Raw genomic sequence first — 27,569 nt, forward strand, 5'->3', positions numbered from 1 at the left:
TTTGCATCATTAATTAGCTTGGTATATTATCATAACATTTGGTACTTATAACATTATATTTTAGTATTTGATACCACAATGTTTTTATAACTTTTTTTAATTGTAAAAGGACTGGTAGTGACGAATTTTCGTCCACCATTTTTCAGCTTGGGAGCCATTTGTAGAATCATTCGGTTTGTCGAAACAGGAAACATAAAAATATGCAGTGTCCTTGTCACCTATCTTACTCAGGATCTGCCGATTGTTAGATGAACGTGCTTTCAGTTACACTACGAAGGCACGCTAAAAAGAGGGAGAAAATACCTTATAAGAGTATTTTGCAATAAAATAAATACTACCAGGCTATTTGTGGAAGACGTTAAAATAAAAACGACGCTCATTTTTAATTTTTGGCTCAAGTTTCTTTCTTCTGACACCTTTCGAAAAAGTGTTTTTTAAAACTTATGAACGAAATACACGAATGATGTTTAGAGTTTGAGGTTGCTCAAAAGATAAACAGTGGAGCAAATAAATTCGATGCATTAAAGAAAGACGAATTATCCACGGTTTGGACAGTATAATAAATATCTTCTTACGTACATTATTGACTGCACGTATTATGTCTACACTTGCAGTTCTTGTCATGGACCCTGCAAAATGTCAATTGTGACATGTTCAAAGGCTGCAGTAATGCGTGCTTGGCGGTCATAAGCAGATATGACCTTTAACTTGTAGACTATTCTTTGATATAGCTCCACAGAGAGAGATTCAGATTTCGAAAGTGAAACCACTACGGAGATAGAATCTCTATTTACTAGACTTAATAGCTCCGCTGCTTGTACGAGCCTTAGGCTAAGGCGTTACTGTCAAATTTTAGATTTGCTACTTTTTCCTGTTTAAAAAAATATCTTGTATTTTTAAGTTTACAGTATGACAAAATTGTATACATAATTTGAAGACACCCTGTATTTCACAAAGGAGACTAGGTCATTTATCATTTAAATGTAAAGGCAATCTCTCAAAAGTATACTGCTAAATATTTCACTTTGTATAACCGAAATACAAATGATTAGTTTTCAGAAATTACATGTATATAAAAATAGGATGTTGAATGCTCTTTGTATCTGCAGTCATGCATTGTTCATAGAACTTTTGCCCTATTAACAGAGCTTGAGGTCACAAGAATCAAAGCCAGAACTTGAGGCCTATGATTTCTGCAGTCCATAAACTTCTACCTAAAAGCCTTCTGAATTTCAAACTTAACAGTTAGACGTATCTTGCAAATCTTATTTACTAAAGAAACTGTTTATATATTTGGTTTACTTTGACGATTAACAGCAAAATCACCCAACCATAACTGAAGAAATTTTAACTCTTGAGTAGTTTGCCATAGCTATTCAATTCACGAAATCATGATTTACAATCCACTTATCAAACCATAACAATCATTCAATTTATCATATAACTAAGGAAATTTAATACCAGAATTGATGTTTCTCAGTTGGTTTGATGGGAACAGTACATATTTAATCAATGCACGTTAAAAGATATTTCTTTGATAATATATTTCTTTTTGAACGTCTGTTTCCTTTTCCATTATGCTATAAATCGGATATTAATTTTTTTACCTTATATTTTTAAACATAAATTGATTTCATATTCTCTCTTATAGATTTCATATCATAGTAAATTTTAAAAATAGATCTCAAAGTCAGTAATTTAAAGTCAGTATTTCAAAACAACAAGCGCAAACTTAAAATAAAATGTAAAAAATTTAATTTAAGAAAATCTGAGATTGCACTTCAAAGAAAACACACTAAAATTTCGAGCAGCAAAATGCTTTTGAATTTCAAAAATATAAAAATTATAAACTTTTAGAAGAAATCTCTAATTTTCTTGTGCTGATTCCAGTTTAAATCCTAAAACAATATTTAGTTAAACAATTAGAATTAGACCACTAGTTTAAGAACTAATTCTCCGAGAATGCAATCTTGAAGAATTAGTTCTTAAATTGCTTGGGATTTACTCGAAGAGATATTTTCGAATAAACGTGAACTGGTGAATTCACTAATTAAGAATCTTATTACACATCCAAATGTTTCTGATTGAGCGGACGCTATTTTGAATGTTGTCGACGTTACCAATGAATGCATTCGTTCCCTAAATGTTCTAGAACAAAAGGTGGAAGGGTTTGATGACATATTGGTAACTCATTCACTTGTAGAAAAATTGGATAAAAATGCAAGCATTTGGTACGAGAGACACCTAAAAGGCTATATCATAATATTGATATTTACACCTAAAAGGCATAAATATCAATATTAATTCAACTTAAAAGCAATCTGATTACATCAGGAATGATGCGAAAGTTTATTTGAAAGGTAGTTTAAGAGCATATTTTCAAACCAATTTAAACTTCATTATTTTATAATTCTGTTAAATTGCATTAAAATGGAGTGAGTTGAAAAGATAACTGAAGAAAAAATTTGCAAAAAAAAAAATAAAAAAAAAAAAAAAATAAAATAAAATAAAAATAAAAATAAAAAATAAAAAAATAAATAAATAAAAATAAATAAATAAATAAATAAATAAATAAATAAAAATAAAATAAAATAAAATAAAAACAAATAAATAAAAATAAGATCTGTAAATTATAAAAAATATTTACCCAACTAAATGAGATTATATTATTAAAATTAGATGTTAAAAACAAAATTTAATGTGAGATTTGTATCACTGAACGTGAGTTTGAACTGAGTTAACTGTCATTACATCAATATGTTCGATCAATTTATGACAATTTTAACACTTTTTGCATTTTTTTTACAATTTTGTGCACTTATTTTAATTTACAGAGTCGAATTCGCTGTCGTGTGTAAGATTTTACAGTCAGTGAATTTAGTCTCATTGTGCTATGGAAGAGTCTAAGTTTAGTAGAAAACATATCCGAATAACAATGAATATATCCATCGGTAAGTGCGAATTTAAAACTGAATTTAATTTTTATGTGACAAATAATAGTAATTTAAAAACTTATTTCAATAATTAAATAAAAAAATAAATAAAATCTGAAAGCTTTCAGAATTTACATTACGCCCAAACGGGCGTTTTTTTAACATTTTCTGTGTTACCTTTATTTATTAAATATCATGTTATTCGCACAAACCATAAAATTCAGTTCATGAGCAATATCGCAAAACAATTTTAAAATGAGCATATCTTTAGAATTTCCGATGCACCGTCTCGCGCGCTGGAGGTTTTTTTTTTTTTTTTTTCTGTACAAGATTGCCATTGCTCGCTTTGAAATCCTTGAGTTTGTTAATCAAAAATTTGTTAAAGTTTTACAAAATATGAAATCGATAATAAAACAAATTTCAAATTTGGCCTTCCAGATGCCCATATTCGGAGGAAGATTACGTTATTTAAAATCAGATGGCTCTAGAGGTACCGTTGTTTTATCACAATGCGAGAAAAATACGTACATTTATGCAGATTCTTCATTATTTAATTTCTTTAAATATAATACAGGTCGGTAATATTTGGTATCTACAATTTGAAAAGTGAAACAACGCTTATAGTTAATCAAAGCAAAATACTTTATAATAATACCAAAACGAAATTTAATATTCCTTTTGGGCAAATTTCCCTTTTGGACTAAAAAATTAATTTACTTGAGTTCATATTATTTGAAATTTGGCAGAATTCACATTACTGGCATTTTAAAATCAGTTTTGAATTTTACGATGTTACGTGCTATAAAATTAATAATTTAACTATAATTTATATTTCTTAAACATTAACTACTAATGTATAATGAACTTTTAAAATGGTACCCAACAAGTACTAGAGGAAATATACTGTCGAAATAGCAATGAACTTCTTACTTCAATTATTGTACGTTTAAGAGCTCTATAATTTAACAGTTTACAAGCATTTTTACATTTTTAGGTAACACTAATTGAGAACCAAAACAGTTTCATCTCGCTTTTTATAACTGCTCGTATTTCAGCTACTTATACTAATTATGTAAAATAAAAAATAATATTACATGATGACTATCTTTGACAGACTTATCAAGCTATATGTCTATAGGTGTAGTTAGATAATCTGAAGGGATAGGGTATGTTGTACGTTTTATATTTTGCTCTAAAGCGCAGCCACGCATTTGAATGACATCATTAAAATTTGTATCAGTCTTTCTAAATTCAAAAAGGGCAAATAAACTTGGTCACACGTCCAAATTCCAAATGCTTCATGCCCTGCAAAGCCCTACATGTAAATATCGAGAAAACATTAAAAAACGAGAAGTCCTGATGTGTAAGCTGTGCTTAGTACGAGGCAACGTGATTACCACTTTCGTTCCACGTTTATGCTCGCGTGAGTGGCAGTGAAGTATCTCTCGATTTCTTGTGCATGGCTAAACGTGAAATGACGTCACGCTCATCTGGATTTCCTTTCATATAAACCACTCTTTGGTGATGACCTCACTGAAATATTTACTTCTTTTTTTTTTTTTAACTTTCTTTTGCATTTTTAAGAAGATCGATTTAGTGACATCAGGTGTAGCACTGAAGTGTCGATTTTTATTTTATCGAGTTCTGAAGTTTAAATACGAGGCATCAAGCGGAAGTTCTGCTTTTAGTTTATAGTTGCAACAAGGAAGCAAAGTCTTTGGGAGTGGTAAGAAAACACTATCCCTTATGCGCAGCCTAAAGACAAATATTTTTATGGATTTGTTAAAAAAATTAAAATTGAAAAGAGAGAGAGAGCGTAAGAAAAATGTTCTTTGTGTAGAAGATGGATAATATTTGTAAAATATCATTTTTATAGAAAGTGGCAGAATGTACGTTTCTATAAAAATTAGCTAATTCTATGACTTTTGTGCTACACATACATAAAGCAAGCATTCAGTACACGTGAGCTGCAGAAATGTGGGAAAAATATAAAAGAAAATCTGCCAAAAACTTGAAAGGTTAATAATCGTTATGTATTAAATTTGTATTTTCTGCGATTTTTGAATAACTGCTGTCGAATAGTTTATGAAGATTTTGAAAAATCAAAACTGATGAAATGGAAAACAAATTAGGAAAATTAATTTTATATTCTCCTAATGTCAAACGGGTTGAACATTGTATAACGATCCCTGGGTTTTAAGAGTTCCTATTAATGCAATCCCATAGTTGAATACTTGATATTCTCTCCGTATCAAAATAGTTGTCCTATTTGTATAAAATATTTGTATCCAAATGATTGTTATATTAAAAACACAATATTTCTTTCTAAACTTCACTAATTTCAAGGTGTAGATATAATTTATTAAGTTCTATATAGCTACATAAGGTATAATAAGTGTTTAACTTTTTATTTTTTATATAGTGAATGCACGTTATTTAATTTTTAAAATTATTCATTGCTTCGCGGGCCGTATTAATGAATTCTCTGGCAAAAGCGCTGAATTCCCAGAGCGTATTTTGAGATCTAAACGCTGCCATTTTCGTATTTAGTGGCTTTAATTATATCACCTACCAACCTGAGTAATGTATTCCATGACCTTCCTTCAGTAAGTCAAAAAAGCATCATTTAAGGTTTCGATATTTAACGTTTTGAATGATGTATAGACAACTCAAATAATACAGTCTATGTTGCAAGGCACAACTTGATAGTGCAATACTTGTATGACATTAAAATTTCCTAAATGCAAGATGCTAAATTAAGGCTTATTGGAAGTTGACCATATCTTTTACAAACAGTTTTGATCGACACATCATGTTTTATATTCATAGCCAGTATAATACCGTGCTTATGTCTTTCATTTTTAAAATTTCTCAATAGCTCCTGTAGAATTGAATTTCTTTCTTTAGATCTTAAAATTCGTTTCTTCTCCATATCTCTAAAAAAAGAATGACAATAAATGGCCATGTACTGTAAAATTCTGTTTTATAAAAGTAGAAGGTAACGTATTCAAAATTATTCTTCCTGTTCCTGTCTGCTTAACCAAAAGAAATTAATAAAGTGTACGATCATTTTGATACGCAGCTGAATGAACTGAAGTTGTTTTACGTAATAGCTAACCTATATTATAATAAATATATAACGCGATTTATCACAAAATAACTAAAGACATTACATCAATCTTTGCCAGATTTCGAAATATGTGGTTACAGCTGGATTCAGTTTAGTGTAGGGATTCGGTCTGTTCACAACCTGTAAGTTATTTATATAAATAATATTTCATTGAAACATAATAAAAATATTCGTACATATACGTAGATCAGTTACAAAAGTTTTAAAGAATAGCAATACTTACTAAATAAGAAAACTTCACAGTAAGCATACGCATTTGTAACAGTATAAAAACAAAGCAAAAAAAAACTATATTTACTTTGATTACAATATAGCAAGTAGGAGGACTATTTCCCTCCCTCCCACCTTTGGTAAATGTTAATCCTGTTTCATTGCACTTTTATTGGTTAACTTAATGGACCAATTGCATTTATTGAAACGAAAAGGGATTATATAAACGCACTTACAGAATTACGACATTATCAGTTTCATATTATCTCAAATATCGTTATTTTTCCCCATCAAAACTCTAGATTGCACATCGAAATTATTCAATGATTATTCATTGAAGAGCGTCTGCGCGTTTCACTGTTTTTCTAATTAAAAATCCTCCTAAGAAAGCAGATCGACATTTGTTGACAAATCAATATTTAAAAATTTACTTAGTAAAACTGGAAACAGAAATGGCGCTTATTATATGTAGCACTAAAAACCTTTACTCAACTAAAAGGAAAGTCTTGACAGATTAACAGTGTTTTAGTTAAAATAGTTCTCAAGTATTACAGTTAAGACTTCCAGTAATAAAACTAGCAAAATCTTAATAATCTTATTAATAAGATCAAAACTAAAAAAATTTCCTTCTCTTTTCCCAGTACATAACCATCAGTGACAAATGGGATGAGACGGCAGAATGTTGATAGTTCTTTTCCAAGTTCGACTTTCGGCAAATATGCTGGCTGCGTAGTTTCTTGCTGTTTTCCCGAAACATAAAATAAAAAGAAGCTTTTCTCTTGAAGCTAATAAACGTATTTTTTTGTTTAAACATCATCCATTTACCAAATAAATGTGGTCGTATGTTTGAACCTAGAAAGGAATAATACAGAGAATGAGACTGTGTAACTACAAACATAACGCTTATTAACTTAATTCAGAAGTCAAACAACAAAAATCAGCGTTATATTTACAAAATTTTCACAGGACTAGTTTCCATGGTTTTACCCGAACCACCATCTTCAGCTGCAAAACCGCAAATGAACAATATAGGAAATAATGATTAGATAAGATAAGAAAGCCTGGACAAGAATAAGCAAGTGGCGCCATCTGTTGGTGAAACCAGAACTAAAACATAATTTCTTTAAAGGCCGAAGGCAAATTTGGATAGGAATTAGGATCGTTAACTAGAACAGAAAGAATTTTATGAATGTGAAATGCCTCTAGAAAATCCAGTTCTCCAATGGAAGATGTTTTTTGAATAATTTTGGCAGCAGAAAAACTGAAAGTGTGGTTTTCGGACCAACAATGTTGAGCAACAGAAGACTTCTGTGTTTCCTTTTTTCTAACATATGCTTCATGTTCCTTGACGCGAAATTTTAAGGCTCTCTTAGTTTGGCCAATGTAAATTAAACCACACTGGCAAGGAATCTTATAAATACCCCAGGAATTCATATCCGGAATAGGGTCCTTGAGTATGGAACTCGAAATTTTATTGATGGGAGAATAAACAACCCGAAAGTTAAATTTCTGCAAAATATGTGCAACTTTATAGCTAATTGATGGAAAAAAGGGAATGACAACAGAATTTTTATAAGCTCCTAAAACATGAGTGTGCCTTTTAGTGTGTTGAGATGAGAAATTTTTAACTGCTTGATTAATAATGTTGGGTGGAAAGCCCCTGTCAATAGCTATTGCTTTTAAATAATTTAGTTCTTCATCAAGGGCTATTTGGAGGAGCAAGCTTGAAGAGCACGGAAAACATAGGAATAAAATGAAGCTAACTTTTGTTTAGTCGGATGACATGATTTAAAGTGTGGTGGAAGGCAAACCGATGAAGGTTTACGGTAAACCGTAGTACTGAAGTTGGATGTGTTACGTGTGACCAGAATGTCGAGAAACGGAAGAGAATTGCAAGTCTCAAGTTCAAAAGTGAACTGAATAGCAGGATCAATAGAATTCATTGTTGAAAGAACTTTATTTAAATCATCTTTATTACCTTCAAACAGAGTAAAAGTATCGTCTACGTAGCGGAACCATGCCGGGAAGTTTAAAGTTTCAAACAATTTTGATTCATAATAATGCATGTAGATATCAGCCAGGATGGGACTGAGGGGGTTTCCCATGGCTAATCCCTCAGTTTGCTTGTAATATTTATTTTGGAAAACAAAATGTGTTTGTTTCAAACAGAGTTGAGTGAGAGAAATTAGCTCATCAATTTCGATGCAAGAGAAATGAAATTCGCGAAGTCTGGTTTCTAGACATCTTAATGCACCCTCCACTGGGACATTGGTGAATAATGATTTTACATCAAAAGAAACCATGAGTAAATTACTAGGAGAAATGTTTTTAACTTTTTTACAAACTCTATTGAATTTTTTATGGTGTAAATGTTATTGTCTATTAGAGTTGAAAATCTAGAAACAAAATATTTAGCTAATGGATACGAGGCAGTACCTAAATTTGATACAATAGGGCGGAAAGAAACACCACTTTTATGAATTTTGGGAAGAGCATATAATCTGGCACAATTCGCAACAGATGGGATAAGTGAATGTTTTAAGTTTCCTTAAATGATTGTTTTAAGTTGCCTGAAATGATTAATCATTTCAGGCAACTTAAAACATTCACTTAGCTAAATAAAACCATTAGCTAATTATTTAGTTTCTAGATTTTCAACTCTAATAGACAATAACATTTACACCATAAAAAATTCAATAGAGTTTGTAAAAAAAGTTAAAAACATTTCTCCTAGTAATTTACTCATGGTTTCTTTTGATGTAAAATCATTATTCACCAATGTCCCAGTGGAGGGTGCATTAAGATGTCTAGAAACCAGACTTCGCGAATTTCATTTCTCTTGCATCGAAATTGATGAGCTAATTTCTCTCACTCAACTCTGTTTGAAACAAACACATTTTGTTTTCCAAAATAAATATTACAAGCAAACTGAGGGATTAGCCATGGGAAACCCCCTCAGTCCCATCCTGGCTGATATCTACATGCATTATTATGAATCAAAATTGTTTGAAACTTTAAACTTCCCGGCATGGTTCCGCTACGTAGACGATACTTTTACTCTGTTTGAAGGTAATAAAGATGATTTAAATAAAGTTCTTTCAACAATGAATTCTATTGATCCTGCTATTCAGTTCACTTTTGAACTTGAGACTTGCAATTCTCTTCCGTTTTCGACATTCTGGTCACACGTAACACATCCAACTTCAGTACTACGGTTTACCGTAAACCTTCATCGGTTTGCCTTCCACCACACTTTAAATCATGTCATCCGACTAAACAAAAGTTAGCTTCATTTTATTCCTATGTTTTCCGTGCTCTTCAAGTTTGCTCCTCCAAACTAGCCCTTGATGAAGAACTAAATTATTTAAAAGCAATAGCTATTGACAGGGGCTTTCCATCCAACCATTATTAATCAAGCAGTTAAAAAATTCTTATCTCAGCACACTAAAAGGCACACTCTTGTTTTAGGAGCTTATAAAAATTCTGTTGTCATTCCCTTTTTTCCATCAGTTAGCTATAAAGTTGCACATATTTTGCAGAAATTTAACTTTCGGGTTGTTTATTCTCCCATCAATAAAATTCCGAGTTCCATACTCAAGGACCCCATTCCGGATATGAATTCCTGGGTATTTATAGGATTCCTTGCCAGTGTGGTTTAATTTACATTGGCCAAACTACGAGAGCCTTAAAATTTCGCGTCAAGGAACATGAGGCATATGTTAGAAAAAAGGAAACACAGAAGTCTTCTGTTGCTCAACATTGTTGGTCCGAAAACCACACTTTCAGTTTTTCTGCTGCCAAAATTATTCAAAAAACATCTTCCATTGGAGAACTGGATTTTCTAGAGGCATTTCACATTCATAAAAATCTTTCTGTTCTAGTTAACGATCCTAATTCCTATCCAAATTTGCCTTCGGCCTTTAAAGAAATTATGTTTTATTTCTGGTTTCACCAACAGATAGCGCCACTTGCTTATTCTTGTCCAGGCTTTCTTATCTTATCTAATCATTATTTCCTATCTTGTTCATTTGCGGTTTTGCAGCTGAAGATGGTGGTTCGGTAAAACCATGGAAACTAGTCCTGTGAACATTTTGTAAATATAACGCTGATTTTTGTTCTTTGACTTCTGAATTAGTATTTATTCGGCGTGTTATTGTGTCTTACTTATTAACTTAGCAGTAAAATAACATTACGTAACAAAGGAAACAAAAGGGGTAGTGGTCAGCATGTTCATGTGACCTACAGTACGGCTTTCTGGAACAGCAGAAGTACAGCCACAACAGTGTGGCTATTTATAGTAAGAGCAAGCAGCTTTAGCTCGGAATTAGCCGCAAAGGGAAATCCAAACACCCCTTCCAAGCGGAACTCCTTTCTCAGGCAAAGCACCTATACGATGCTCCACCATCACTCCCACCTTTATGAGTTGAATTTCTTGATACCTAGGAAAGAGAATCAACTTGTTTACGCAGCATTGGAACATGGAGTGAGAAAACCTGAACCTTAGCCACAAAGACAAATCGATCTGGTCTTGGAGATACCTCTACTATTCTTATCAAACGCCATGCAGCAGGAGAAATTTCATCTTGTAACAGAACTATATCACCAGTTTCCAGATTCGACCAATCCCTTTTCCAATTTGACCTAGACTGCAAGATATATAGGTATTAGCTGCACCATCTCTTCTAGAATCCTTGCTTTTTTTCCAGCAGATTCCACTTGTAATGAACATCTTCAAGACTGGTACAGATATATTCAGGAACATTTGTAATATGTTTTCCCATACGAAAATGAAAAGCAGTTAGTTCATATAAACTTGATATATGTGAAGTAATGTAAATTAGAGGCCTAGAATTTAAAGCAGCCTCTCTTTTTGCAATTAAAGTAGCCAACTCTTCCAAATGTGAACATAGCCTCTCCTAGCTACCTTCTGAGATGAAACTTTACAGGTTTAACTACGCTTTCTCATATACCCTTGTGGAGAGGCAGGAGGAATCATGTGCCACTGAATGGAAAAAGTGGCCAAAAACCCACTGAATTCTTCTGACTTATTTAACTTCCTTAAATGTATATCCACCTCACGCAATTTCGCCTTGCTGCGACAAAATTAGTAGTATTATTACTGAAAACTTCTTGCAGTGCACCTCGACGCGCAGCAAATCTGTTCAATGCAGCAATAAAAAAATCGGTAGTTAAACCTGATAAAGCTTATTAGGTGAACAGATTTTGTCGCCATACAAATGAATAATGCCACATAAATCTTAATAGTCCTTGCCCCATGTCGTTATTAAAGTTCAAGGTTATTGGTACCACATAGTCGATACCACTGTTGTAAGATAGCCTTTCTAGCTGTACTCTAGATTCCGGGAATTGCACATTACTTGAGGAGAAGAATTAGCTTTATATCTAATACAAATTGCGCATTTTGCTAGCTTCTTTATTAGAATAATTCAATATTTTTTCTTGGAAATATGATATAATACTATAGGGCCTGCAACGAAGCATAAAATATAATGTTGTGTAATCAAAAGTTCACTTAGTTTACTAGATGATAGAATAATTAATGGATATTTAGCATTATAGTTTAATGTAGCATGCTGAATGCAACCTCCCATCCTTAAGAAATCGTCCTCAATGAAAGGCCTCAGTGCCACCAATACACTATTTTTAAAAATTTTCTTGGAATTCAATAAACGTATGTCATCTTCAAATACACATGTTCTACCCATGATATTTAAATGCCTTAACGCTTTTGTTATGTTCTAAAGCAGTTGTAGGAGTAATTTCACTCAAAACCTTAAAACTTGGAAACTGGTTTTATACACTGGCATATTTAATAAATCTTTAACATAGAATTCGAACAATTTTTAATAAGGAAGATATGTCATTTAAAAAGAGTACCTAAAGTTTAATTTTAAGACTGGTAGGAAATGAAAATATAGTATCACTCTTTTCTTCAGTCAATGCACTCTGTTTCTGAATAACGTGGAGTAGTTCAAAACTCGGCCAAGCCGAAAGGAACTAGGATTCAGCAAACTAGAACCCTGACAAGACAGCCGATTTATTACAAGATCTCTTGAGAAAACTTCTCTAGAAGCAAGATCTGCCTGATTTAATTCCAAAGGAACAAAGAACATTTCGTCAAAACATCCAAGGCTTCCAACGTTTTCGCGATGAAAGCTTTCCATCTACGAGAAGGGTATGATTACCATGCTTGTACAAACTTAGAATCAGTGCATGCAAAGATTTCAAATTTGCCATTACTCAAAATATTCTTCCTAGAACAAACTAGCTGCACTCACCTCCAGTCTAGGCACAGATAATAGCTTAAGAGGAGCAACCCTACTCTTTACAGGTAGAATATTCACTTCACATTCGCCTTCAAGTTCTTATCGTGAATAAATTACTACTGCCTACGCAAGTACTGAAGCATCACAGAATACGTGCAGTTGCATTGGCTATTTATTATACCTAGGAATTTTGATAGCCTTAACAAACTGAATCCATTTCCTAGCAGTATCATTAAAAGATGCATCATTCCATTCGGCATTAGAAATCCAGAGTTGTTGATACAAAATCATCAGCACTACCGTAGCTGGCGGTAACAAACTAAAAGGGCTATACTTTTGAGACCATAAACTGCACTGCGAGCATAAGAATTAGCCTTCTATAGTCGCATAAGCATAAACATGGATCTCTTCTTGGAGCGTTTCCTGCAGGGAATCTAAAATGTAAATTGCCTCGTCAGAAACATCCGCCTTAAGTTTAAAGGGTTGGCATGAATAATGGACGGTTGATCCAAGAAAGTTTTCAGTAACAATATGACTTTTAATTTTTATGCCGTCATATCGCTTACACAATTTAGTCCAAGTTTCCTCATAGGTACCTCTTGAACCAGGATTGTATTTAATTGATTTCACTGCATCTTCAAGCAGAAAATCTCTGATGTAACAATATTTTTTAATTTTAGATAATGATTTATTGTTACGCACTATTGATAGAAATAAGTCCTTAAATACACTCATGTCCATAAATTAAGGATAATGCAAAATCAGGCAAAGGAAGAGTTAGAAGCAAAACAAATTTATTTGTAAAGCTTATTTATTAAACAAAAGGTAAAGAGCGAAAAAAGATGCTATATGTTTGATATTATTAAAAAAATTAGCGATTTTTTCTCCCTGGAGCAAATTACAAAAAAAACCTATTTACAAAAAACCAATATTACATGGTTGGTATGATTGTTAATACATTGTATGTCTCCCAGACGATGCAATACGGTCCGTACAACGCCTAGGCATCCTGAGTATCAAATTATTTATCTGATCTTGGGGATATTACACCACTCAAAAAGCAATGCTCTCCGAAGTTCCGGTAGACATGTAGGAGGAGGTTGACGGGCTGCAATTCGTCGGCCAAGCATGTCCCACACGTGCTCAACTGGATTCAAGTCCGGTGAGAATGCTGGCCAGTTTATACGGGTGATATCCTCCGATTGAAGGCATTCGCTTACGATGTTTGCACGGTTAGGACGGGCGTTGTCGTCCATAAACACAAATTCTGGGCTTCCCGAAACAAGCGTACATGTTGTTCCAGAATGACGTCCCGATATATTTGGCATGCCATGGTTCCAGTTTGAACATGCAGGTCAGTTCTGGAACCCAGAATAATTCCACCCCAAACGAGCACTCCTGCACCACCGTAGTGTCGTTCAATGATCTTTTGTTGGTGGTAACGGGTACCTGGAGCTTTCCATATGAAAGTCCGGCGAGAATCAGACTGCAAGCTAAACCTGGACTCGTCGGAAAACATAACACAAGCCCACTGTTGTGGTGTCCACAATGCATGCTCTCTACTCCAGGATAACCGCAGGCGACAGTGAGTTGCAGTAAGTGGAACGCATCTGACTGGTCTGCGAGCATATAGACCAATCTGCCCTAAGCATCTGTAGACGGTCTGCCTTGAAATTGTCGTACCAGTGGCTTAAGAGACCTGACGAGACAGGTCTGAGGCTGTGCCTCGCCTGTTTCTTTTGGCAGTAACTGCCAAATACCGGTCCTCATTTGGCGTTGTAACTCTGGGGCGACCTGTGCTGTAACGTCTACTCACAGTACCATCATCTTGGAATCGTTGCCAAAGCCTGGAGATGACACTCTGGGCAATTCCAAGTTCGTCTGATACTTCTAGTTGGGTACGCCCACATTCCAGACGGCCGATAATTCTACCACATAAAAAAATCATCCAAATGCGTCCTTTGTGGCATAACTATTCGGTTATTTCACTGAAATGCTTATAAAGCATCTGCGAACAACTTTACTTCTTTGCCTGTATTCCTTATATATCACTCTTTTACACTTTCGTCATTGTGACGTACCATCGGTGTCCTCTAGTTACTTCCTGAAATTTGCATATGATTCTTGAAGTTGTGTGTAGTGATTTTACAGGTGATATATTTATTTTAGCGTTCGATTTCCGCGTGACTCCGAATTATCCTTAATTTATGGACATGAGTGTAAAACCCAATCTCCATAATTTCCTGGAAGCGGATTAATATTTAGTTGCGGAAGTTTTGCATCAGTTTTTTATTCGTACAAAAACTTTCTGCTAATTTATCTAAAACTTTGGTAAATTACTTTATCTACATACTCTTTCCTTAAAATTCATGTACTTCAGAGTTATCTTCATCTAATAATTATATTTTTCAAACTAAGCATTATCAATTCTTTTAATTCTCAGCACTAGATACTTATTAGACACATTTTTCGTTATATGCACTATGCAATTATGTTAACGGTACCTTAACATGGCCACGAAGCATTTTAATTCTTACTTCACCCATTTTAGAAAAAACAGTAAATGCAATAAATAATCGAAAGTGATGAAAAATAATGCTCCAACTTATCTGTAATCCTATTTCGTCTCTGTTATTCACGTCCTTCTTCGGGCGATTTCTGGTCATATGCTTGAACCTAGAAAAGATATTCCAGGGAACGAGAGTCTGTAACAATAAACAGAACATTTTATTAACAATAAATTAACATATAGTAATAAAAGAAACGAAAAGGGTGGTGAACCGTATCTCCGTGCAACCTACAGCAGAGCCAGTAAGGGGCTTTTTGGAACAGCAACAACAGCGTGGCTGTTTATAGTAACGGCAAGCAACTTAACCACTAAGCCCAAAATTAGCCACAACTAGAAATCCAAATACCATTCCCAAGCAACACTCCACTCTCAGGTACAGCTGCCATCGCAATGAATCTGTTGTCTTAAAAGTGATTCCAATTTTAAAAATTGAAAATGAGATTTTTATAATTTTTTTCTAAGAATTATCCATCCAAAAAGACATCCAAAACATCCAAAAAGACTTAAGGATGGCATAAATTTGATAGATTAGGTTTGTTATGGAACCCTACAGTAATACCACTCCTTCTCCTCTACCATAAGAGTATCAGGCGTAACTATATTAAGTGTATCCATATTGAGCAAATTCTGTCGTGCATGCAGTCAGGAATGCAACAGATTTGATATTCGCCCAAGAACCACATCACTAAAATGCAAAGTTTCTGGATTTCCATTACAATCGAATATACAGGAGTGCTTCATTAATGCCAAAGCGCCAAGGACAGCCGTCATTATGTTTGCAATCCAAACTGATCTCCTCTTATTATCCTACAGAACGTAACCATGTAGTATATCTTTTGCAGCTTAACTCTATAACCACTACAACAATTTTCGTTTCCTATAACTACGCTGAGAAAATAGATGCCTCCTTTAGCTTCATATATAAGCTAAGCGCAACATATCATTGTCCTTTTAAAAAATCTCAGTGGGAGATTATAATGCACCTAAAGAGTGTCTTTGATGCTATGCGGTGGCTGGCTCTTATCCAAACTCTGAAATTTGCTAGATGTTCATGAGACATTTTATAAGTTTTCAGAAAGCTGTCTCATACACATGACAATCGATCATCATTTGATACAACGTCATCATCAAACGTAATAAAAAAACCGAGCTGCCCTCTAGAGTCATGCTTTTGCCCATCATTGTGGAATCTAACATTTAACAACATATTAATATACATATGGTCAAAGCACACACATGTCATTTCGCATGCTGACAATGTTGCCTTTATTTTTCGGAGAAAAACAACATCTGAACTAACGAATGAAACATAGGTCTGTCAGCCTTTTTAGAACCTCTGCAATTACTTGAAATTGATTATCTCAGATCCAAATAGTTCCAAAACCAAGACCTCATAGTTCCAAAAAAGGGGACACTTGTAACATTAGACTTGGAATCACAATAAACAGCAGTAGAGTTAAATCTGCCAAGTTAACTCAAATACCTGGATCTTACGTGAGATCACGTATTAACTTAGATACCTCACATCAAAGATCTACAACGGACCAGCTACACTGCACAAATCTTTTGCCAACATAAAAACTAGGGACTAAGACAGGTTGTACAAATAATCGTCTACTTTAGTGTCATGGAGAAGGGGATGACAAAATAGTCTGACGCTTGGGCTGAACCAATGCAAAGAATTCAAACATTCAAAGAGGATGTTCCATTCGCACTTAACATTACAAGAACATTTCACGGCAGAAGGACACCTGTCAATGTCCTGTCAGGTCCTATTTTATTATAACTTCACGTTGAACAAAGAAACATTATACAATCAGTCCTCCAATTGGCGTGCTTACAGGCTTCCCCAGGGAATTTGACTCTCTCGACGACTTTGAGCATTATATTTCTACACTGCAAAGATACCCAAATCGTAAAATGAAAGGAGTCAACATCCATCTGAATGTAGACAACATACCTAACGGTAAAGACAGCAATCTATATAGATGCATCGCATACTGATGATGAAGTGGTCTTCTCTCTTATCCTGAGGCATGGAGTATCCTGGGGCATATACATTATATCAACAGAAACAATGTCAACGTAAGAACACATTATTCTAGGCAGAAGCTTTAGAAATCGACAAGGCCATCCAATTTATTTCCCAACAAAATGTAATGGACAATGTCATCTACACAGACAGCATGTCAGTCCTTCTCTACATTTCGAATCATCACAATAATTCTCCTTTATTACGCAAATCCAAAGAAACCTACACAGACAGCAACGATATTATAAAACCATACTCTTCTGAAAAACGCACATGTTGAAGTGAATAAAAAGGGGATCGCTGACAGACTTGCCAAGAAAGCTGCTGGTGAAAATATAAGCTTCTTTCAAGAAGCTAGTCTTATATCTCAAGAAGCTACTCAAGCGGAAATTACATACTAAATGGCAATCCAAATGAGATGAAAGCCTTACACACTATTGTGTCTTAAGAATAGATGACAACATCTGTATCATTCCATCACAGCTTATAAAATTCATAACAGGGCATTGTCTTTTCTCTCAGTAGTTCAAAAATCATCGTGTAACATGGACCTCTGTATCTACGGAATAAACGGACCCGATGATCACTACCTCAATAGTTGTTCTATAGCAAGGAAATTCCACCTTAAAATCCCCGTTATGACATCTAAGCATATTATAAGCTTATGGGTTAAGCAACGTCATCTGGTGGTGAAGATCTCCAAAATGATCAGCTAATTTAAAGAGCACGGAGATTCTGGTCGTTGCGTAATTTATATTCTTGGAGCCAATGAGAACTACAACAAATTGTTGTAGGCATCTTTGTATTGAGAACTACAACAAATTGTATATGCATTGAACTACAACAAATGTAGATGTATTGAGAACTACAACAAATTGTTCTGGGCATCTTTGTATTGGTTTGCAAAGATGTTTACACACTGATTTTATACACTGAAATCGAAACTATAAAAAACAATTACCAGAGCTGCTCACACTTTTCAATACAGTGTTAAACACTATCAAATCTCTATAATTTTAATTGAAAATTACGAACCATGACCAAAGAAAAGCACGCGTAATAATCTTCTTTTGTAAGAATTAGCATCATTTTAAGATGGCACACCTTTTCGTCTTCAAGCAAAGGAAAATTCAAATTGTTCTTGAGGGATATAGCACTGTTAGTTACTATACTTGACCTCTTGCCATCTGCAATGGAGTATAAGGAACTATTTCTGGGAATTCCTACCAGACTCGTCTTTAAATTTAGTCGGAACTGAATTTAAAACGAATTTTAAAATGACTGAAAAATTTTGTTTACCCATTTATAATTGCTTTACATAAAAGCATCTCAAAAAGCAAGGACCGCACACGTAACAATAAATATATAAAAAGTTAAAATTAAATTGCATAAGAAATAACCACCTGCAGCAAACGTAGAAGCATACTGAAAGGAATAAAAACAACCCGAAGTAAGAAGAATTTATAATCGACCATGGTTAATATGGCATCCATATGTTTTTTAAAAGTTAGCATGGAATTAGTTCGTAGCTTTTAAAACGTACTTGGAATATAAATCTTAGATACGGTGCAAAGAAATAAATTCCCTGCGTGATTATAAGTAACAGTGAATAGCAATAACTTCCGAGCAGCAACGAATAGCATATAATTAGCATATTTTTCGTAAAACGTAAACGTGACATAATAGCTTATGTTCACTACGAAAGAAAATTTTTAGTATAAGGTATGACATTATAATGTTTCCGTCTTGTAATGAGTTTTGGAACCATATTGTCAATTCGTGTTTTTAATGCGTTTAATGCAGACTTAATGCGTGTTTTTAATGCAGATGTTTTCGTCTATAGCACTTACGGTAGCATAAGCATTTCTTTAATAATCATAAGAAATCAAGTGTAAAAACATTTCATTAACCTATGATTTTTTTTAATTCTAAATAAAAAGTTTTTGGCGAGAAATTAAATTTGCAGATATTCAGTAATATAATTAAAAATTATTATCTTACTTAGAACTGCTTTCGTATATGACATTTTAATGATTTACTTAATATCCGAAGCTATATAATGTAGTGAATTATTGCTCAAATTATTTAGTTGAAGGCATTTTGCTTTTCTATGCGCAAAAAGAAATTAACAACGAAACCCGTTAAAAACCTTGACGAAATTTTGCGTCATAATAATTGTTATTCATCGCTACACAGTTGACAATAGCTTATCATCAAGGATACCTTTATTACCTTGGTTTATTTTTCTCATTTGAAACATGTAGGCATGTGGAAGTATATATGTCAAAAAGTACATCAGTTATGCAGTATTATGCAGTTATCTCAAGCTAGTGGACATCAGAGCAAGCATCTATCTAGTAGAAAGGTCAAATTCCAGTCTCAGCCTTGGGTTTCTTAAAATCCTCTATTAGCGATGGAGCGATGTCTTTATTAGGGATCTTATCCGAGTATAGCGGGAATTCTGGGGTTTCCCAAAACCTTCGATTACGAAAAGAATTTTAATGGTGTAAACTCCCGCTGTTCCAGACCACACCTAATTTGAGTATTTTTTTTTTTTTTCAGAACGAAGTTACATTTTCTACATGTCGCTAGTTTTTAAAAATAAAGTAATTACATAATTAAACATTGAGGACAACTTACAGAAGAAGATTCAGTGTCTGTAGTTTTTCTTCTTCTTAACTGCAAGAATGAAATGTAAACAACTTCATTTGACCTCAGGATGAAGAAAATCCTCGTTGCTGAGAAGCTAAATTTGAAATATCAAGCAATATGTTGTTCTATACATTTCGACGACCTTGGCGAATTAGATAAACAAAAGTAAAGCATTCGAGGGATATTTGAGTAGAAGAAATGTTTCCGTGGGGAACTTCCTGGAAAAAATCATTGCTTCAGTCATATACTAATTGCTACAACAGGGGAGGAGGGTATACTAAAGCTGCTTGTTTGGAATAAGATGAATAAAGTAAAGGTTAAATCCTAGAACAGAAAATCTTATATTGATATTAGAAGTATTGTTAGGGAAGATATTCTTAATAACACGTGAAAAATTTGCAGATTATTATATTGGTTCAATGCAAACCACGAATCGCAATTTACGCATCGAGTATTACAGTCCCTTATCTAAACTCTATTAAAACATCCCAGAACAACAACTAAGTGAAAAATTTATCCGGAAAACTGTTTTTAGTTTCAAAGTCGATATATTTCATACTTTAAACCAGAAGATATTTCTTTGCATAATTTGCAACGCCATCTACTACATTATACCAAAACTGAAATTTCTAACCTAACATTTTAAAATGTTTAAATTAAAAATTTTCAGACGTTCAAAATACAATCATTTTAAATTTAAAAAAAAATCGCAAATGAAACAATAGGTATAAATAATTGTTAAATAAGTAAAAATAATTTACGCAAATAAATAACTTTATCAAAGTCATGATTCTTCAAAATCCATTGTTAAAAAGGTATTAGTTATTCGAACAAGCATTACGCATTTCATATTAAAGACATTGTTTTCTGTCTTAACTATGTTTCCACTGTTACGACAGGAAAGCAATTTACAAATGCTGCTGTAATGAGTGTATTTTAAGTATTCATATAATATCATTTAATACAGGAAATAGAATTTATTTAGGCGAGCATGAATATGATATTATCCAAGACACCAAAGAAGAGTTATTAAGCAGTATATAGTGCAACTTACTTCGAGAATGTATTAAATATTAACGTAACCAAGAGGAAAAAACTTCATTAAATAACAGTTCTTTAATGGCTAAATTAAATATTCACTCCTACATTAGAATGAAATTATCGAAAACTCAGTGGATGGATGGAAATTTATATAAGCACAGAGATAAGAAAAATTATGCAGTTTTTCGGATAAGTATATTTTAATTGATTTTAAATGAAATCTTTCTGTATCATATAATAAATAAATGACTTAAAAAAATTACAGAAATTTTAATAGTTACGCAGCAAAACCTTATTGAATTAAACTCCGAGTAATTCAAAAAGTAACTAATATAATAATCAATAAGTAATATCAATAAGTAACTAACACAATAAGTAACTATAATTAAACTCCGAGTAAGAAGTTTGCTTTGATCAAAAAACAGAGAAACTAAAATATGTATAAAAAATTTCATTGAATTACTTAAACTGAAAGGTTTATCAAATATGCTAAAACTATATATTTTCATGTTTTCATATCGTGTAGTATGTATGATTTTGCTATTGCAATAATATAAAAAGTGTAAATGTTCTGTAAAAAGGCACAGCTAGAGTGCCAAGCAAACTGTGGCCGCAAAAGTCAGTTGCAAATAAAAATAAAATTAAAACTGCCTCGACTGCCAAGTTTCTTAGATATTACGATCTCAACGTTTTAGCATACTACACAATCGGAATACTTCCTCTTCAATATAGATCTACCCTATATAGCTATTACGCATCAACACTGTTCCCGTCTTTTCCTTGCTATATATATATAGTATTAATTTTTCTTTATTTAAACATAATTATTCAAAGTACTTTCGCGCAATATGCTGGTGAAAATTGATCAATATACACAAAAATAAGAAATTTAGAAACTATTTTACACAAAGACCTAAAAATGTAAAATTCAGTACCAGTAAATTTCAAAATATTAAAGAAATGGGAAATTAAAACCTGTAAATTATAAAAACTTGAAAAATAAAGAAGACTCAGTTAAATCGGATGTATCAAGAGGAGGACACATCGGATGAATGCAAAAAAGAATAATCTAAGAAAATCACTGATTCTCAATGTAAAAAAAAAATTCTTTTCTAGTCAGACGTTAGATAACATTTAATTTTCATTTAAACTGTTATTTAATTCAGAAATCCTATCTCAGAATCATTTAAAATCATGAGAATGCTAGAAATGAAGTATTAAATCTTTTAATTTATAATTTTGTCACTGCTAGCAACTGCACGATATCTAAAATTCGGATAATGTTTAAAACCGTTAAAATTGGACAAATGACGTTACAGTTATTAAAAAAAACTTTATTTCAAAAAAATTTTTTTTGCTTATCCGATGGCATAAAAATATATATTCTACTGTGGTATTTTAGTTGTTATTAGACTAGTATAAATAGCTGAAATTGTACATAAATAATTGTTTTACTCATTTTTGCTGCTTTTTTCACTTTGAATGAGAAGACCATGTTCCACAAGGTCAGAAAGAAGGAATGAATATTTTTAGTTAATAATTATTACCTCTCAGGTAGAGACAACTTAAAATTTTACAAGAAAAACAGTAATTTTCTGAAAATAATTTTTCTGAGAAGTTTCTGCAAGCTCATTCATAAATTTGAAATAATGCAATTTTGAAAAACAATCGCGTTAAGTGGTCTGTTTTAGTACTTCTCATGTCAAGTATGCTGTGTTATAAAAAATGTGATTACCCTCCACAAATTACATAATTCTTTCTATATATTTTTATTAAAAGTTTCTGTAAGGATAATTCCAGTATAACGTTTTTACGCTTACTTGAGATTATTCATTGATGTTTATAAGATAATTCATGATAAATATAAGACTTTCCCTTATAATTAATTTATTATTAGTAGTATTATATAATGATATATTAGATAGAGATATATGCCCTTTGGTACATAAAGGAAATTAGGAAAAAATTTTATATTCAATAAGATTTCATTGTTTCCAATAAAAGCAGAATTCAGTAACACAGCTTTACTATTCAAGTCTATATAATGTACATTATACTCCAACCTGTCCAGGAAATATGCTAAGTAGATTCAACTTCCTTCTGTTTTTTGTTCTCTCCCATGGTCTTCTAATTGTGTCGTTTCGTCGTAATCATTGGGCGTCGATGAAATAATTTGCATGCAATTTTCAGTCCTTTAACCTTTTAATTCGATTTTAATAACCTCTTCTGCTGCAAGGAAATTAAAGCATAATGCCGGACATTGAGAACTTCTTCGTATCACCCAAACAGAGGTGTAATTAGCATATCCTGTATGAAGATACATGCAAGTGGGTAAGCGTGTAGGATTTGCATGTGAATGCTGGAAGGACACAGCACTGTTGTTTCTTAAATCTCTGTTAAAAGTTTAAAGTGACACAAGGAACGCCTAGTACTCAGTTCCGCTTTGATGTACGTCTGGATTAGGTGTTTTTAAGAATTAGTTAACAAGGTATATTTCTTTCGCAACTCATGGTGTCAGAAGATGTCAAGATTTGATACGTGTTTTTTATGGAATGCATTATAGAATACTTATTACTTCCCTGATTCAGGATGATATGCAGATGAAAACGATCTTAACCTAAATCTCTGAACTTTAAAGTCAAGTCACTGGCCTTTTGTATATTTTTAGATTTTGCTTAATACAGTCATTGATAACTTATAATGTAAATATAGAATATTTACTTATGTCAGCTAAGGGAAGTATTTAAATAACATAAGGTATTCTCTCACATTGTTTAAATACTTCCCTTGTACCTCATACTGGGCGTTTCTAAAATACTGACGACTCAAAATCTTTGTATGGTTGGTCGTTATGGTTACTAGAAATGAATGACCTAGACCTTCAAAATATGACAATTTGGTCACGTAATTGATTTAAATACAAAATTTAAATTATAGAACAAGACCTGTGGGAAGAAAGTCGTAATGAATAAGCGGTTGCTTATTTTGTTGTTTAATCCTTAAAATATGCAAAATTATAAAGCTTTCAGAATTATTTGAGTCAGAATTATTGAGTAAAATGCTTTCAGAATTATTTGAGTCTTGAAGTCTTTTTACCAAATACGATGACAGTAAATTTTGCTTATAACTATATGCAATACTTCGAATTTGTGCTTATCTATGAATAGCAGTTTGAAAACAGTTGCTTCCAAATTTATATATTTCAACCTAAACGATATCATAAGCAATTCATTTATTGATATTTTCTCTCTACACGCACAAACAAAATTTTATCACATATTATTAAAAGATATCATGGGAACAAAACTGGCCTTATCCGGATTTATGATAGCAACTCACTCTTTATTTCATTACTTCTGTCATCGTTGAGGAACCCTTGAGTATAATATATTGCTTTCTATTTAAATTATTACTACATAAACCTCTGTTCTATTAAAATCCTCGACGCGAGATTCGAGAAAAATAAATAAAATATTCTTGCAGACATTTATTAGTTTTCGAAAATTTTATTTCCAGGCGAAATATAAAAAATTATCATTGAGGTGAATATCTATTCTAAACCTTATGACCAAGAGATTTAAGGAAATATATGCACAACTACATCTTGAATGATTAAAAGTCCTTTCTTTTGAAAATAAATTTAAATAAATACATAGATCTACATCGTATACTGTTAAATTAAGATGAAATAATTTCACAGCATTTCTTTTACTACTGTTCTGCTTTGCTATCTTGAATCTTATTTTACGCATAAGATTTTATGTTCCATGTGTTTAATTCTGGGTTACTAATTCTTAAACTTGTATGTCTATCTAATCTGCTTAGCTTAAATTCTTTCAGGGGCGAAAAGGAATCTATAAACCAAGATAAATTAATATATGGTTTTAATATTATGATTTTTAAATACTTTTTTTTAAACTTGAAGAAACACACGTCAATATAAAATATAAAATTTGGCAAAATAACAACTTTGTTCTGCTTCTGAATAAGATAGACCTATGTCTGGTGGTTCTCGCAGTATATAATAACTCCCAAATAATTTTGTTTTGCCTACTTTAAAATTTTCTTTTAACCTTTTGAAAGTTTAACGGCATCATTTGAAAAGATAATACTGCAATCTGACGTTTCCAAGTTGCAACTGTTTTATTTAGTGCATTTATTAGTAAATTTTTATTTAGCGTTCTCTATTTATATCACTGCACTGAGTAAAAAGAGAAAAATATTTACCTTTTTTACAGTGCTTAGTAATATGCTAATTGCCCGAAAGTAGTTTTATACTTACTCTTTTACAGCAGACCGTGATGCTTAGCGGAATATGCAAAATAATAATTTCTCTATATCCTTGCAAGGAAAAATATTTGTAATTTAATACATATAATAGAGCATAATCATTTTGGAATTATGCAATTTAAATTATTACAGTTACTTATGAATGTTTAGAGGTTTCATATGTCTCGAGTACAGACTGCATTTCCGCCGACTCTTTACCAATTAAAATATACTAAGTTGACGTACAATTATGAGTAATTTTTATTTCTGATAATTTGGAACTTGATTGACAAATGTGGCCTTGGTCAGATCACGTATATCTTATACACATTTAAGTATTTTATTTTGTGATTAATAACTGAGGAAGGTCATATAAAACTAAACTGAATAAATTTTGAAAGCGACTGTTTATACGAAGGAACGTAGAACACTTCATTTGCAAAGGACTGTGCATGCATTTTCTTACTTTGTTTATCAAATTTCGTTTCAGAAGCATTATTTTTTATCAACCGAAAGAGTTTCCTTCCGTATGAAGTGCATAAATTTCGCAAGTTATTTCATATTACACTGCAAAATAAAAATTTTTTATATTTCTGGAAGTAATAAATTTGTTTTTACTATAATTTAAGTGTGTTTATAACAAAGAAACTGTGGATCAACTGAATTCTTACTTAGTTTTAATAAAACGCTTAGCTGAATGTTCGTATTTTGAATTTTAGTGGCAAAACCCGTAAATACAACTTTTCGAAGAGATAGTTTTCAATTTTGAAATATTTATACATGAGAATGCATTTTCAAGGAACAAAGTACGGTAACGCTTCCGTATCTGCGGCGAGTAATAATGAAGACTGCAAAAAATACAGGACATTCGTATAGCATAAATAATTATGGCACGTTTTATTAAAACTTTATGCAACTAAGGCATTAAGAACCTTAAAAAAACAATAATATTCTGCACACTGCAGTGCATTATCTATTATATATTACATAAAGTAATGTAAAATGTATTGAATATTTTTAGAATACACTCTCATTCTCGAAAATATCAATATAAAGGATTCTAATGCTTTAACTTAATCCGCAAAGAAAGAGTGGAAAAGTAACAAATGAAGGTTTGCGTATTGTACTGCATAATATACAGTTTCAAATGATGGTAGAAATAATGATTCATTTTCTTCCCACTAACAGCTTCATTAGCAACCGAACGGATGTTGAATGATGGTACTTCGAATCTCTATCAAATCCGAAAGAATGCGCTGGCTGCATGTGTATTTTTGAGAGTCTTCCCCAAGTGTAATGAGAACACGAACGAGTTTCCCGTAGAAAGGTCCCCCAGGAATACAGCCCTATCCATAGGTTCGAAAATATAATAAACTTAATTCCTGGCTTAAATAGTACACTAATAGTCGAAAAACGCTTATTGCATTACTACATTTTATGTTTTAGGCCCTTATTCTGGTAATTCAGAATTTAAGAGCAGACGGTCTGCGGTTATACGTTGCCGATGTAAAAAAGATGAATTTTAATTGTTTTTCAATCGTTCAGTATATAAAGTTCTGTTGTTACTTTAAATTACCAAATCTTCGCAAAGTAATCATACAGACTGTCTCATGAATTTTCCTCCCGTCCGCCTTCTAAAATGATCACAAGTATGAGTTTAAAATGAAAAATATTTATTTATTAACACGTTTATCTAATTATTGCACAGATTCGAAAGTTTCATAGAAATAGAATTCTGTTAAACTGTGGATTACCAGAATACACAGTGTACTTAAATAAAAAGAAGAATACAAACTTTCACAGCTAACAAAGAATTGGCTACCCCTTAAAAGTTCGCAAATAATAGCAGCTAGCAGAAACTTAAGCCGATAATTTAAATTCAATAGCAGGCAACTAAAGCATAGTGGCATTAATATATGCTTCCAAGCGTTTTCTGCAAATTAACAATTCTGATTTATTTCTCCTTAAACTAGTTTGCATTCTGGTGGCCGTTGACGAAAGCAGAAATTAAAGTAAAGCCGAAATAATAAACTAACTGGGTTAATTAGTATAAAAAATTACAACCAGCCTTCCCATGTTTTCAATAATACCAAACCAAAGTTCGTAATAACCTTGGTAGAGATTTTAAAATTATTAAGTCACTTTTATGCTAGTTCATTGGCACCTCAAAAGTACGGATAAGTATTTTCGTTGAACAGCATTTTCTTCCTGCTTTCCTGGAAGGAAAAATGCGTTTAATATATCACACAAATATTTCGTACACTTTGCTGATACAAATCCTTCGATTTAGCAATTTTGCTTTTATATTTATGGAGACATTTTCTCTCTTACACAATTATTATTTCAGGCTATTTAGCTTTAATGCGTATGTAAAAAACCTAAGTAAGTAAGTAAGCAGTAACTTTCTAAATGAACTTTACATTTTAAATCACATTTCTCAATTTAA

Source organism: Stegodyphus dumicola, chromosome 4 (assembly GCF_044657685.1).
Source record: "Stegodyphus dumicola isolate Sdum_Otavi_A_Nest chromosome 4, ASM4465768v1".
Classification (NCBI taxonomy): Eukaryota; Metazoa; Arthropoda; class Arachnida; order Araneae; family Eresidae; genus Stegodyphus; species Stegodyphus dumicola.